Genomic DNA, 12361 nt, shown 5'->3' with positions numbered 1-12361 from the left:
AAACACATCATAAAAAACACTTAAACTATATGTCCTTTTTAGACCTGGATAACGAAGCGCATCCAACTGATGGATCCAAAATGTCTCACACTGGTTAAGTCTGCGGATTCTATCACCCCCTCTATCCAAAGGTCTAACATGCTCCAAAACCTCAATTTTGTATAAAGAATCGTTATGCATATGTAGAAAATGTTGGGCCATCTGATAGTCAAAATATGTACCCTAGCTGTCAGTGGGGCAGCACCCAAGAAGGTAATTGTATGGACCATTAGATACAGATATGTAAACATTTAGTACCAATATGTACCTTTGAGATACTAATGTGTGTTTTTGAGGTACTAATAATCTCTCTTTGGTTCCAGTATGTACCTCTGAGGTACTAAAATGAAATCCTTAGGTGCAAATCTGTACATTTTGAAAGGGTACAGCCCCAGTGACAGAAAAAGTTTTGTACCTTTATTTCTGAGAGTGTAACAATTAACCTAAAAACCCCACAAATATCTGTTTTAAAATTAATTCATTGTAAAAAAAATTGTATAGGTTAACTTAAGACTTAATATGTAATAATGATTGGTGAATGATATTTCACCTAACCCAACCAAAGTTTATCATCACAGAAAAGTGCTAAACCCAGTAAGCACATGAGATCATGTAATGATCACAGTGACATCACACCATTCTCACACCGTGAGATGCTCATATTGTGAGTAATATGCAAGCTCATTATGAATTACTGGTAGAAGTGCACAATGAATGTGCCTTATATAAAATATCAAGATGTGGCATTAAGAAGCCTGTAAATAAAGTCCACACAGACCAGAGGTAAAATTAACCAGGATTCACAGAATTATGTGCTCTGGTGGTTAGAAAGTCAGACTTGTTTGTAACCGAGAGGTTATTTGATTACCACAACTGGCAGGAAGTGATTGAAGTGTTTCAGTATTGCAGTGATCGTTGGCCAGTATTTGTGTCTGTGTGTGGTTTGTGTGTGTTCATCACTTGCAGTTGATGGGTAAAATGCAAAGACTTTCATTTTTCACTTTTTATTTTATTGGTCACTTGATTGAAGGTGTTTGATCATAATAATCTGGGGAAAATCTGTAAAATATTTTTTTTTAGCTGCAGAACTTTTAATTCTAACCCAAAAAAAATCACTTTACATATTTTTCCTTTAAGAACTTTAACTTTAATTTTACATTTTTGTTTGGTAGCCGTTGCTACTTTTTACAGTGTATTGTACCCCTATGTATTCTGCCCATTTGTTTCGGCAGTAGACTACAGTAAGAGAAGCGTGCAGAGGCTTAATGAAGCTTATAATTATGGCGTGCGATTGCTGCTTAAAATGCCACGATGGAGTAGTGCAAGCCACATGTTTCTCAGTGCTGGTGTGCCAACTTGCACTGCTGTGATACGAAATCTCATGTATAGAGGGTATGCACGTGACATCACCTTCGGCAAAAGTGACTGCGGTTATGCCCACTAAGTGGGAAGTTTTTGTTTTACATTTAATATTTAAGTACATTAACATACTTTTACTCAAGCAAAAATACATAATTTTAATGTAATTAGGTATTAAATACATTTTTATGCAATATTAAACAATACACAGTATGGTTATATGCTTTAGAATGTAGTGAAGTAAATTTTTTCCCAATACAAACAACCTAATGAAGCACAGATGCTTAGAAAATGTAACTAATTTAACTAAGTATTGTCCACCTATGCTATCAAGTCCTACTAATTGGCACATATGGTGTATGTATACTGTAACTAATGAGAAACACTACTGTACTTACAAATAAGTGTGTGGTAAGTTATCCTTATACCATAGGGGAGAGCGGGGTATGTTGTCACACTTTTCACACTGTCTAACATTTACTGAGCACCATACATCAAAATGGTATAAATCTCAAATGAAAGAAGGAAGTCTTGGGCACATATGTTGTATTCATAACATCTTTATATCTTATCTCATTACAGAGTTGTAGACTGTTGAATAGTGACTGTGCACTTGTGACAATTTGCCCCATCGGAGGGTAAGTTGTCACACTAGGGCGGGTAAGTTGTCACACTAGATTATCTAAAAATAAGAACACAACTACTTAATTGTGAATATTGATTTTAATTTTTAAACTCAAACCAAACTGGAAATATAAACATCCGTGCCTGGAGAATCTGGAAAAACAATTATTTCAATCCAAATAATGCACATTTCAATTAAGTGGCAAGACCACTTTACTTTGAACTTTGGTTCAAATGTTCTATGGCTTTCACATAAAACCAGATAACTGAATGGAACGCTGCAGATAACTTGCTTAACTTAACATGTTGAACCTCTGAACAAAACAGATGCCCTGTATGACTAATAGGACTCATCTCCAGAATCACAATTCTGACACACATAAATTGCCTGGCCTGAGGTGCAAGCATCATGGGCCCAATTGTTGCATTTTACACATTTTACCCAGGTCTCCTTTGGACGACTCTTTGAAAATGGCTCTACACAGACGAGGCAGAAGCACTCTTCATCATCTGATGATGACTCTTGCATGATTTTTCTTCTTTTAGCTGCCTTGTTTTTCATAGGTCCAGATTTCTGCTTCCCTTTCTTTTGAAACAGCTTTTTGCTAGATTGAGGCTTATTCTTTTCTATATCATGTTTTCTGAGCATGTTCGATGTGTTTGTTTGTACAGGGGCAAGTTGTCAGATGTGACGACTTGCCCCAAAGTCATTGAGACAACTTGCCCCATACTTACTTGTGTGCTAATGTTGTCTAAATCTCAAGTTTAGCTCATCATATCACTTTAGCTAAAGTATCAAAAGACACTTTACGGTCTCCTCTATTTTGTGCAAAATAATCATTTTAAACATTCACACCTAACAAAGTTGTATTGCATAAAATGTAAAGTGATTTTTTTTTACTTTTTAAGCAGAAAAATAAGAAAATTGTGCTAACCTCAGATTACAGTGATCTTGACCACATGTGAACAGGAAGTTGACTATAGAAGAAGAAGTCACATAAAGTGGCTATTTGATTTTTGAGATAGAGCCTCTAGTGTTGGAGTTATTAACAGTGTGACAACTTACCCGTGTGACAACTTACCCCGCTCTCCCCTACTTATACCATATGATAACTAAGAACAAGCATTACTGATATGCCATTTTGGTACTTATTATCTTTGCCCTTTAAACCAAGCATTAAATAACCGTATGCATTAACTACTCGGTACATTCACTAGTACGTCTATGGTAACTGCATGGAAACAGGACTGTAAAATAAAGTGTTGCTTTTTACACAGTTATAACATAGGACCTAACACCTAAGATATAGCATCATATACATATCACTGTGAGCCAAACCCAAGCATTGACTATCATCCGCATTAACTACTGGGTACATTCACTAGTACTCACTTATTGTGTATATACAATTTGTAAGTACAATAGTGTTTAATATTAGTTATCATTAGGGCTGTCAAAATTAACGCGTTAATAACGCGTTAACGCAAATTCATTTTAACGCCACTAATTTTTTTAACGGAGATTAACGCAACGCGCAATTTCTGTTTGACCCTTGGTCCAGCCCATAGTTGAATGAACAGAGACGCAGACAAATGTGACTCTCTCTAAATGAGTAAAAGGTTTTCATAGAAGTAAGAACATTAAGCAAATCGTCTACCAAATCCAATGCTCTAAATGCTCGTTGGACATCTGATATGATCTTTATTTATACGTCTGAGAGGTGGAACGTTACAGTCCTCCTAATGCTTAATCTAATACAAAAATGCGTCTCAATTCATTTTGGTTTCGCTTTTATGCATGACTTAGAAAATAGACTGCAGGACTTGCTTGATGTTAAAAGAGTCATTAAGAGAGATAAAGTTCGGTACCTGATTAATGTTAAAGAGTTATTAAGAGCGACAAGACTCAAAAGCGATCCCCTCACGCTGACTGACTGATATCTGAAGCGCGTGCACACAGACGCGCAAGTGCGCGACCCGGATATATAGACATCTACACAAAATTACAGTTTTACAAATATCTGCTTTGATAAGAATTCACGCAGGTAGGCTCTATAATCTGTTATGTTTTAAGTAAATGTTTGGTTAACTGTTGGGTAAAACTATCTGATGTGTAACATTATATTAGATCACTTAGATTTTAAGCAGTCTGTCTCAATGTCAATCAAACAAAAGGAAAAAAAGTTGAACATACATTGATGATGTTTTTGCTTTGTGTGTGCTAAATCTATTAGTTTTACCAGTGATTTTAAGGTATTGATGTGGTAATATAATGTATGGATGTGGAAATTTTTGTGGTAATTTGACTCTTTCAACTTCAAACAAGTGTAGTTCTGTCATATTTTGTTATATTTCAACAAATCATGCATTGTTCTATGTTTTAATAGAGAATGTCAAAATATGAACAACTATTTTTTCTAAATTTGCTAATTCCGACTCAACTTGCCTGCACAGGTCACAAATGATGCAGCAGCAAACAAAAAATGGAGAAAGAAAAATCTTCTGAAAGGAAAATTCATATACAAAACAATGGCTGGTGATTCTGTTAAAATGTAAACAGGCTGTTGTTAACATACATTTGCATAAAGCATCTATATATGTTTATATGATTAGAATATTAAAAACCTGAAAAGTGTTAAATTAGGGTAAATTTAGAATGGATAAAAAGTGCGATTAATTTGCGATTAATCGCAGTTAACTCATGAAATCATGCGATTAATCTAGATTAATTTTTTTAATCTATTGACAGCCCTAGTTATCATATATGAACACTATAAATACCTGTCATTTACCCTAACTTGCCTGTAAATACTAAATACTTATAGTGTCAGGAATTATGAACACTCAGACACGAACCCAGATGCAGACATTAACAACGAAGGATTTATTAGACAAAACAGGGTAAAACAGAAAAACAAAACCCACGAGGGGGCAAAACAAGACAAGGGAAAACACGATGCTAAACTAACACTAAACTTTAACAAAACTAACATTAAACTTTTCAAACATAAAACAAGCAAAGACTTCACCAAACTCTCACAGGAACCAACAGGATATGTGACAAGACGAACGTGCACAGAACAGCAAACACAAGGACAATAAATAGGGACAAAGTAAATCACATACACCTGGAAAATAATCAAGAGTAAGGGGGCTGCGCTGGCTGCGCACACGGCTGGGGCTGCGCTGGCTGCGCACACGGCTGGGGCTGCGCTGGCTGCGCACAAGGCTGGGGCTGCGCTGGCTGCGCACACGGCTGGGGCTGCGCACACGGCTCTGGGCGCGGCGGCAGCTCTGGGTGCGGCGGGGGCTCTGGGCGCGGTGGCGGCTGCGTCGGCGGCCCTGGGCGCGCTGGCGGCTGCGTCGGCGGCTCTGGCCGCGCTGGCGGCTGAAGTGGCAGAACAGGAAGCTGAGGCTGGACAGACGAAGGATGTGGCGGAGACGCCACCACTTCTTTCCTCCTCTTCTTCTTCCTGTTCCTGGGTGCAGAAGGTGCAGGGGGGAAAACAGGAGTAGACGTGGATGAGGTAGATTTGAGAGAGGCCCCCAGGGTCGGAGAGGCGGGAATAGAACTCAGTCTTATTGACCCCGCGATGAGACCCCTAGGGACCGATGGCTGCGGACCGACTGCCGACTCCTCCTCCCGGGGTCGTTGCTGTAGGTTGAGACGGTCCACCATCTCCCAAAACGGCATAGAGATAAGAGCCGCTCGTTCGGAGATGGGAGGAGGATTGTCGAGACCAGCCAGGAGGTACCTGTTGACCATCCGGTCCGAAAAGCAAGCCCTCCTGTCCAATACCTTTTGGGCATAGTCCTGCAGGCTACGCCCCCTCTGGGAAGGAAACATCCCCATTCCAGAACGTGAATCGGCGATGAGTCCATTCCACCAATCTGGATCCTCGGCCATAGTCTGCTGGGTTCTGTTTTGGCACGTTCGTTCTGTCAGGAATTATGAACACTCAGACACGAACCCAGATGCAGACATTAACAACGAAGGATTTATTAGACAAAACAGGGTAAAACAGGAAAACAAAACCCACGAGGGGGCAAAACAAGACAAGGGAAAACACGATGCTAAACTAACACTAAACTTTAACAAAACTAACATTAAACTTTTCAAACATAAAACAAGCAAAGACTTCACCAAACTCTCACAGGAACCAACAGGATATGTGACAAGACGAACGTGCACAGAACAGCAAACACAAGGACAATAAATAGGGACAAAGTAAATTACATACACCTGGAAAATAATCACGAGTAAGGGATCGGGGAAAAAGTGACGAGACCCGGGAAATGCGTGGTCAGAATAAACCAATACTACACCCACACATTTCCCACATAGAACATATGTACTGTCAGAACCCTGCCATGCTAAACTAGATCTAAATACCAACAGGATCCGGCAGGATTCTGACATATAGTACATTTATTTGTAAGTACAGTAATGTTTCTGGTTATTTACAGTATACCTACACTATAAGTATGTATCTGTTATTACCCAGTACTTATCTAGAGTTACATAATAACTACCAAGTATGTACCACTGGTAAGTACAGTAATGATACCAGTTAATTACCATGTAGATACCTAAAAGTAATTTCCACATATTTGTCGGTAAGTACAACTTATTTACCATATATGTACAAGGTAAGTACACGTACTGTAAAATGAAGTGCTACCTAAGATTGAGCCATTGTGCATGTCAGCAATTCAAGAAAAATTCAAGCAGACATTTCCAGAGGCAGAGCTTTGGAGTCTGATGGAGAACTACTCTGTACGGTGCACAGTTTGACCTGTGCAGGCTTAAAGCTGAGCTCAAAGTCATGTATAGCATGTCAAACTTTCACGGTAAAAGTATAAGCAATCTCATGAAATTTCTGAGGATGATAGGCCTTTGCATACAGTATGACAGAACATTACTCACATGCCTGATCGTAACAATATCAGTGTCTATAGCCTCTGTGGACAGTCATTTTTGGCTCTCAAATGGATTAAAACCTACACGAGATTACATTTATTGATACATGCAGGGAAACTTCGTCTGAATTAAACCCACTCTTACCTATCTGTTTTAGGCTAATTGTTAATCAGCTGTCATGTTGCTAAGTGTATGTGCGTATGTGCGTGCCGCTGAATATGCGCATTATTTGCATATGGCTGTGTTAGCTGTCACATATGAGTATGTATGTGGTTTATATGCTTACTGAAGCCCCTGACTGAAACCTCATGGCATGCCACTGCTTATAAGGGAGCAGAAACGCTGTTTGTCACATTGTAAAAGCAAAAGAGGTGCGTCTTGTACAGCAGGTTTGTTTTTGGTTTTATTATTTTAACCTCAAAATACTCATCTTCTTTAATTTAAATGTATTTTATTTCTATGTATACATGTATTATGGCTTAATCTTATTTTAATGATTGATGTTTGTTAAAGCAGTGTAATATACACTTTATGAGTAAAAGTTACACCACCATTTATACTTCCTGTAGAGTTTCATGTAGAGCTCAGTTCTGTCGTGACAAAGACATCAGGTGATTTAATATTTTTTTGTTTATGATATTTGTTTTAAAGTAAACGTATTTGTGTGTATATGCGTTTACATATTTTTACTGTAGTTATGGATTGAATAGATTAACCCCCAACATAAACGTTAAGAGTCACAAACAACAGAATGAGCTGTAGCTTAAATAAACTTTATGTTGGCAGGACTGAATGTTTGTATAAATATGTTATTTTTTAATAACAGAAGCTGGATGATGGGTGTTGTTAATGTTGTGCTACTGGTGCTGCTGGTTTGGACCTTCACATCTGTCTGTGAGGAAATGATTGGTAAAATATTAATTAATTTTAGAAACTCTGAATTATACGATTCAATGTCTTTTTGTATTACATTACAAAACATTACAACAGTTTATGTGCAAATATAGCACATAGATTGTGTAAATGTGACTTTACTTACTTAGATTAACGACAAATATTATGGTTATTATTAACTGCAAGTTAACTAATGGATTAATTACAAATTAAAATATAAGCAATACATTTATGTGTAAAAGTGATAGACAAATTGAAATAAACGTAGCTTTCAAACTGTATCAGTTAGTAAATAGTAATAAATTTAGTTGTTAATTTCATTTCTTGAGATATAAATACCTGTTTTTATTGAGTAGTTGTATGCAGTTAATATCTTCTGTTCTTTTTCAGATATCACAATTAAGTGTGAAGATGTGACTGCACATGTGGGAGATAAAATAACTCTCACCTGCACAGTCACTTATCTGAACGAAGGATGCTGCATGAAGAGCTACAAGTTTATTAATACAGCATCAGATGATGTCCCAACAATCTGTAAAGAGGAGTTCAGAAGTCATTCATGTAAACAAGAGAGATTTTCATGTCCCTACACTGCAAATAAAACCATGACAACACAATTTAAATTATTTTCTCAAACCACATGTGGATTTGAAACAACATATTTTACTGTAAATGTAGCAGGTACAGTTTAACTTCTTTAACATTGTTTGTAATGCAATGAATTTTCATCATGAACCTGTTAACAGTGATTTTAAAATCTGTTTACAGAAGCTGTTAAAGGTGACACAGACATTCATTCCTTCAATATTTATTGATCACTGATTAATAAATTCATGATAGATTAACTTGCTGTCATCAAAGTAAATACTAATAACTCAAACATTTTGTAATGTTATAACAGTATAGTTTAGTTTATTTTCAGGATATGGCCTCTCGGCCCATAATTCCACAGATATCATGACATGATAAATTCATTCTGCAACTAGTGTGTTACTCAATCTACCCATTTCTATTTTCACTATATTTATACTTTATTGTACCATAATCCCATTGAAATATAAAAAATATCTTCTACCAGGGAGTCCGGGCAAAATGGAAGCACACAAAGTTTCACACAAAAAAATATTTCAAGACAAACAATACAAAAAAGTCCTGTCCAGCACTTTTCACAATTCTTAAAAATGAAATATATAAATGTTATGTAAAACAAGAACATGATTCTTTTACATAAGACTCCAAAAAGTTTCTAAAAATATTTAAAGATGGGAGCACGTCTAGCATCAAAATACTCTGCATTTCATTCCACAATCTAGAATAAGAAGTATTAGTAGAGTATGATCTCTCTCACAGTTAAAGGTGATTTAACAGACAATCTAGTTTTATAACTACCAGAACAATAAGAGACTACAGATATACAAAGGCAGTTTAGAGCTTTGGCAATAAACAGCAACATATGCATTTTTCTCTTCTGATACAAAGAAGGGCCAGCCAACCAAGTTAAACAAAGTACAATGATGGGTACTGTGTGTTTAGTGAAGATAAATAAGCATGCATATAAATCACATCACCATAGTCGAGCACGGAATGAAAACAAATTTGAATAATTTTCTTTTTTTCTTCAAAAGGAAGACATTTCTTTCAATGAAAAGAAACCCCAATTTGCGTTTAAGCTTTTTGAAAAATGTTCAATATAAATATTAAAACCCTTTAATCAAGGCATGCCCAGGTATTTACTGTTTCTACACAGTCCCCTTCCAAAGTTTGGAATCACGAGTTTTTTACGAGAGCGAGTAAAAAGCATACATTTAGTTTTCCTTAATATTTAAAACCAATTTTACATTTAACAATGAAGATTGCAATACCTGGAAGGAGTCTTGTAGCTCTACAGGTTTTTTCATGGACTGCGGTGCAGTATAAATAATTGTATCAGCGTATAAATGCAGTTTAGCTAGTTATAGTATCTTATGACCTAAATCATTTATATAGATATTAAAATAAAACTGGTATTAAAACTGATTCCTGAGGAACACCTTTCTTATTTTTTTATTTTATTTAAGTAAAATTTTCAACTGAGACACTGCGTTCTTTCAGATAAACGCAGTATTTTTCACACAGTTTCATTATCTGAATATTGCTGTTTTCAGTGTCCTTAAAACAGTCTGATGTCTTTCTTGTTCATTAAAGCCCCTTCTTCAGAAATATGTAACTAGTTCTGATTGTGTAGTTTGTTTAGTGTGTTGTGATTCGACAGCAGTTAGCTTAACAGAGCCGTTTCAGCTTAGCTGGCGACTGACGTATTCCTGTGGGCGGAGTTTAGTCAAAAAACTCTTATTGACTAAAGTTTGAAAAATGGGATCAGGAAGAAGATGACCTTTAAAGGGTTGATTTTTAAGTTTTAAATACGTAACAAGGTTCAATATAGCAGCTGCTGTGTACAGTAACTGAACAAAGTAGAGTTACCAAATATTGAGATAATTTCGCCTTATGATTCACATGTGCAGTGTTTAAAGAGATCCTGTCTAATACACCAAAATTGTTTTTTATGTTTTAAGCAATGTCATAATGCACCTCTAAATATAATTTATATTTCTTTCAACAAGATAAATCAGTGATTCCCGTCATTATTTGTGTCTTGAGTTGTTTCATCATTGTGATTGTCATGGCATTGATTCTCTGGAAGAAACCGTCTAAATCTCAGACGGATTATAACATGGCTGCGTGTGAAAATAACATCAGTCAACCTTCAGATAGAGAAGCAATGTAACAACAGCATCACATCAATCTAATATTAATATTCATAATATTCATGAGTATTTATATGTTACAGTCCTCATCAGATCTGCTGGTCACCAATAAGAATCCATATAGATAAACTCTTTTGTGTGTACCAGATCAAATCTAGTGACTGTTTAATGATAAACAACAGTACTGAATTATTATAAGACTGTGATTGTATGGTTTAAAAGGACTAAAGCTCACTTTTCTGTTTAATATTTCTGTAAATTATTGTAATTGATCTGTATACTTTACAGAAGTTTATAAAATGGTTAGTTCCAATCCTTGATTCTGATTGGTCAATAGATGTGCTTTATTCATGATAAAACACTGCTATTACCACTTCACCCAATGGTTCTATTTAATATCACTGCGCCCTTAGCAACACCCTTAGCAACACATAAACATATAATGAGACAAAATCTGAGAACAGTTTGTTGTTTTTATTTGAGCTTTCATGTTGTTGTTCGCAGTCAGGGACTATTTTTTCTAGCAGAAGGAATGCTTTTATTAATTTAACTTCATGAAAGTTGCACTAATATTTTTTTTTACTTTAATATTGTGTGGTAACCGTTTTATAAAAGCAATAAGGTACTCGAGGCAAGTGCTGTATCGTGAATAAGTAACGGCTGAAGGGGTTGCAGGCACTCCGCTTCGCGTCGTGCCTAACAACGCCCTTCAGCCGTTACTTATTCACGATACAGCACAGCCTCTCGTACCTTATTGCTTACGTATATATAGCTTAAATGTAAAATTACTTATAGTTTCCTCTGCCTATTCATACGTTAAAGGAAAATCATTTTAAAATCAACACCTTGCTGGTATAAATTTGTTATTAAAATGCACAAACCAAACTTTGTTTGCTTGACATATCTGATGCTTTATTATCTGCATTTGGTGTTGGTGATTTTATTGCCTTTTTTTACTTTTTGCATGTTCAAACAAATTTTTGTATCATATCATCATGTTTGTCATTATTATATTGTTTACTGAGTAAAAAATTACATAAAAAAAGCTATTTATATTCTCAATACTCTGTAATGAATGATCTCTGATCTTCTTTATACAGTCTAAAGTTTAATTGTATTATAAATTGTATCTTCACATGATGAATTAGGATGAACAACAGCTGAATTTATTGTTTGTATTCTAAAGTTTCTTTGCTGATGCTCTTCACTTTAACACTTTAGTTTATCAATCTTTGTGTAAACTTTAAAGATGATCTAAACATCTTTATTTCAAGACTGAAGTCTTCACAGAAACATGACAATGCAATGATATGCATAACAATGCCTAATGTATTTTTTAAATAAGCAAAAATGTCTTTAGAATGAAACACTGAAATGTATTAATATTAACATAACCTGTAAATGCACAAAAAGCATTACAGGAACATAACATTTACTGAATATGACAGATAAACAAAAGTTTAAATGTGATGTAATGTAAATCATGATCTTTTGTGATTTCTTAAGAATCCGTGACTCAAAAGAATTCAACAGCTTGTGTTTAAAACCATTGTAGGGGTGCTCAGTGTTGGGGGTAACGCATTACAAGTAACGTGCATTACGTAATAATATTACTTTTCTGAAGTAACGAGTAAAGTAATGCATTACTTAATAAATGTACACATTAATATTTACTAGAGTTACTTTTCAGTTTAATTAATTCAATGTAATAATAAAATAAAGTACTGAATTTAACTGAACATATTAACGTAGAATTAAGCACTCTGTGCGCCTGAGCGGG

The 12361-nt window shown here is 35.6% G+C and overlaps 1 protein-coding gene and 1 long non-coding RNA gene across 7 annotated transcripts in view; both read left to right on the top strand.

Moving 5' to 3' along the window:
• Window positions 1-12361, top strand: part of LOC129421345 (uncharacterized) — a 183855-nt gene that overhangs the window by 77197 nt on the left and 94297 nt on the right. The window lies entirely within an intron of this gene.
• The window catches only part of LOC129421351 (uncharacterized), a 38895-nt gene continuing 34000 nt past the window's right edge, over window positions 7467-12361 (top strand). The window contains exons 1-3 of one of the 2 annotated variants that reach the window (XR_012369338.1): window positions 7467-7554; window positions 7770-7852; window positions 8228-8516. This is a non-coding gene — a long non-coding RNA (uncharacterized lncRNA). Of the gene's footprint in view, window positions 7555-7769; window positions 7853-8227; window positions 8517-12361 lie in introns of those variants that run through there. The other variant, XR_012369339.1, reaches the window with a different exon arrangement.

This window comes from Misgurnus anguillicaudatus, chromosome 4, assembly GCF_027580225.2.
Source record: "Misgurnus anguillicaudatus chromosome 4, ASM2758022v2, whole genome shotgun sequence".
NCBI classification, from domain to species: Eukaryota; Metazoa; Chordata; class Actinopteri; order Cypriniformes; family Cobitidae; genus Misgurnus; species Misgurnus anguillicaudatus.
Note: the sequence above shows the minus strand (reverse complement) of the source record. Positions and strands in the feature narration are given on the sequence as shown.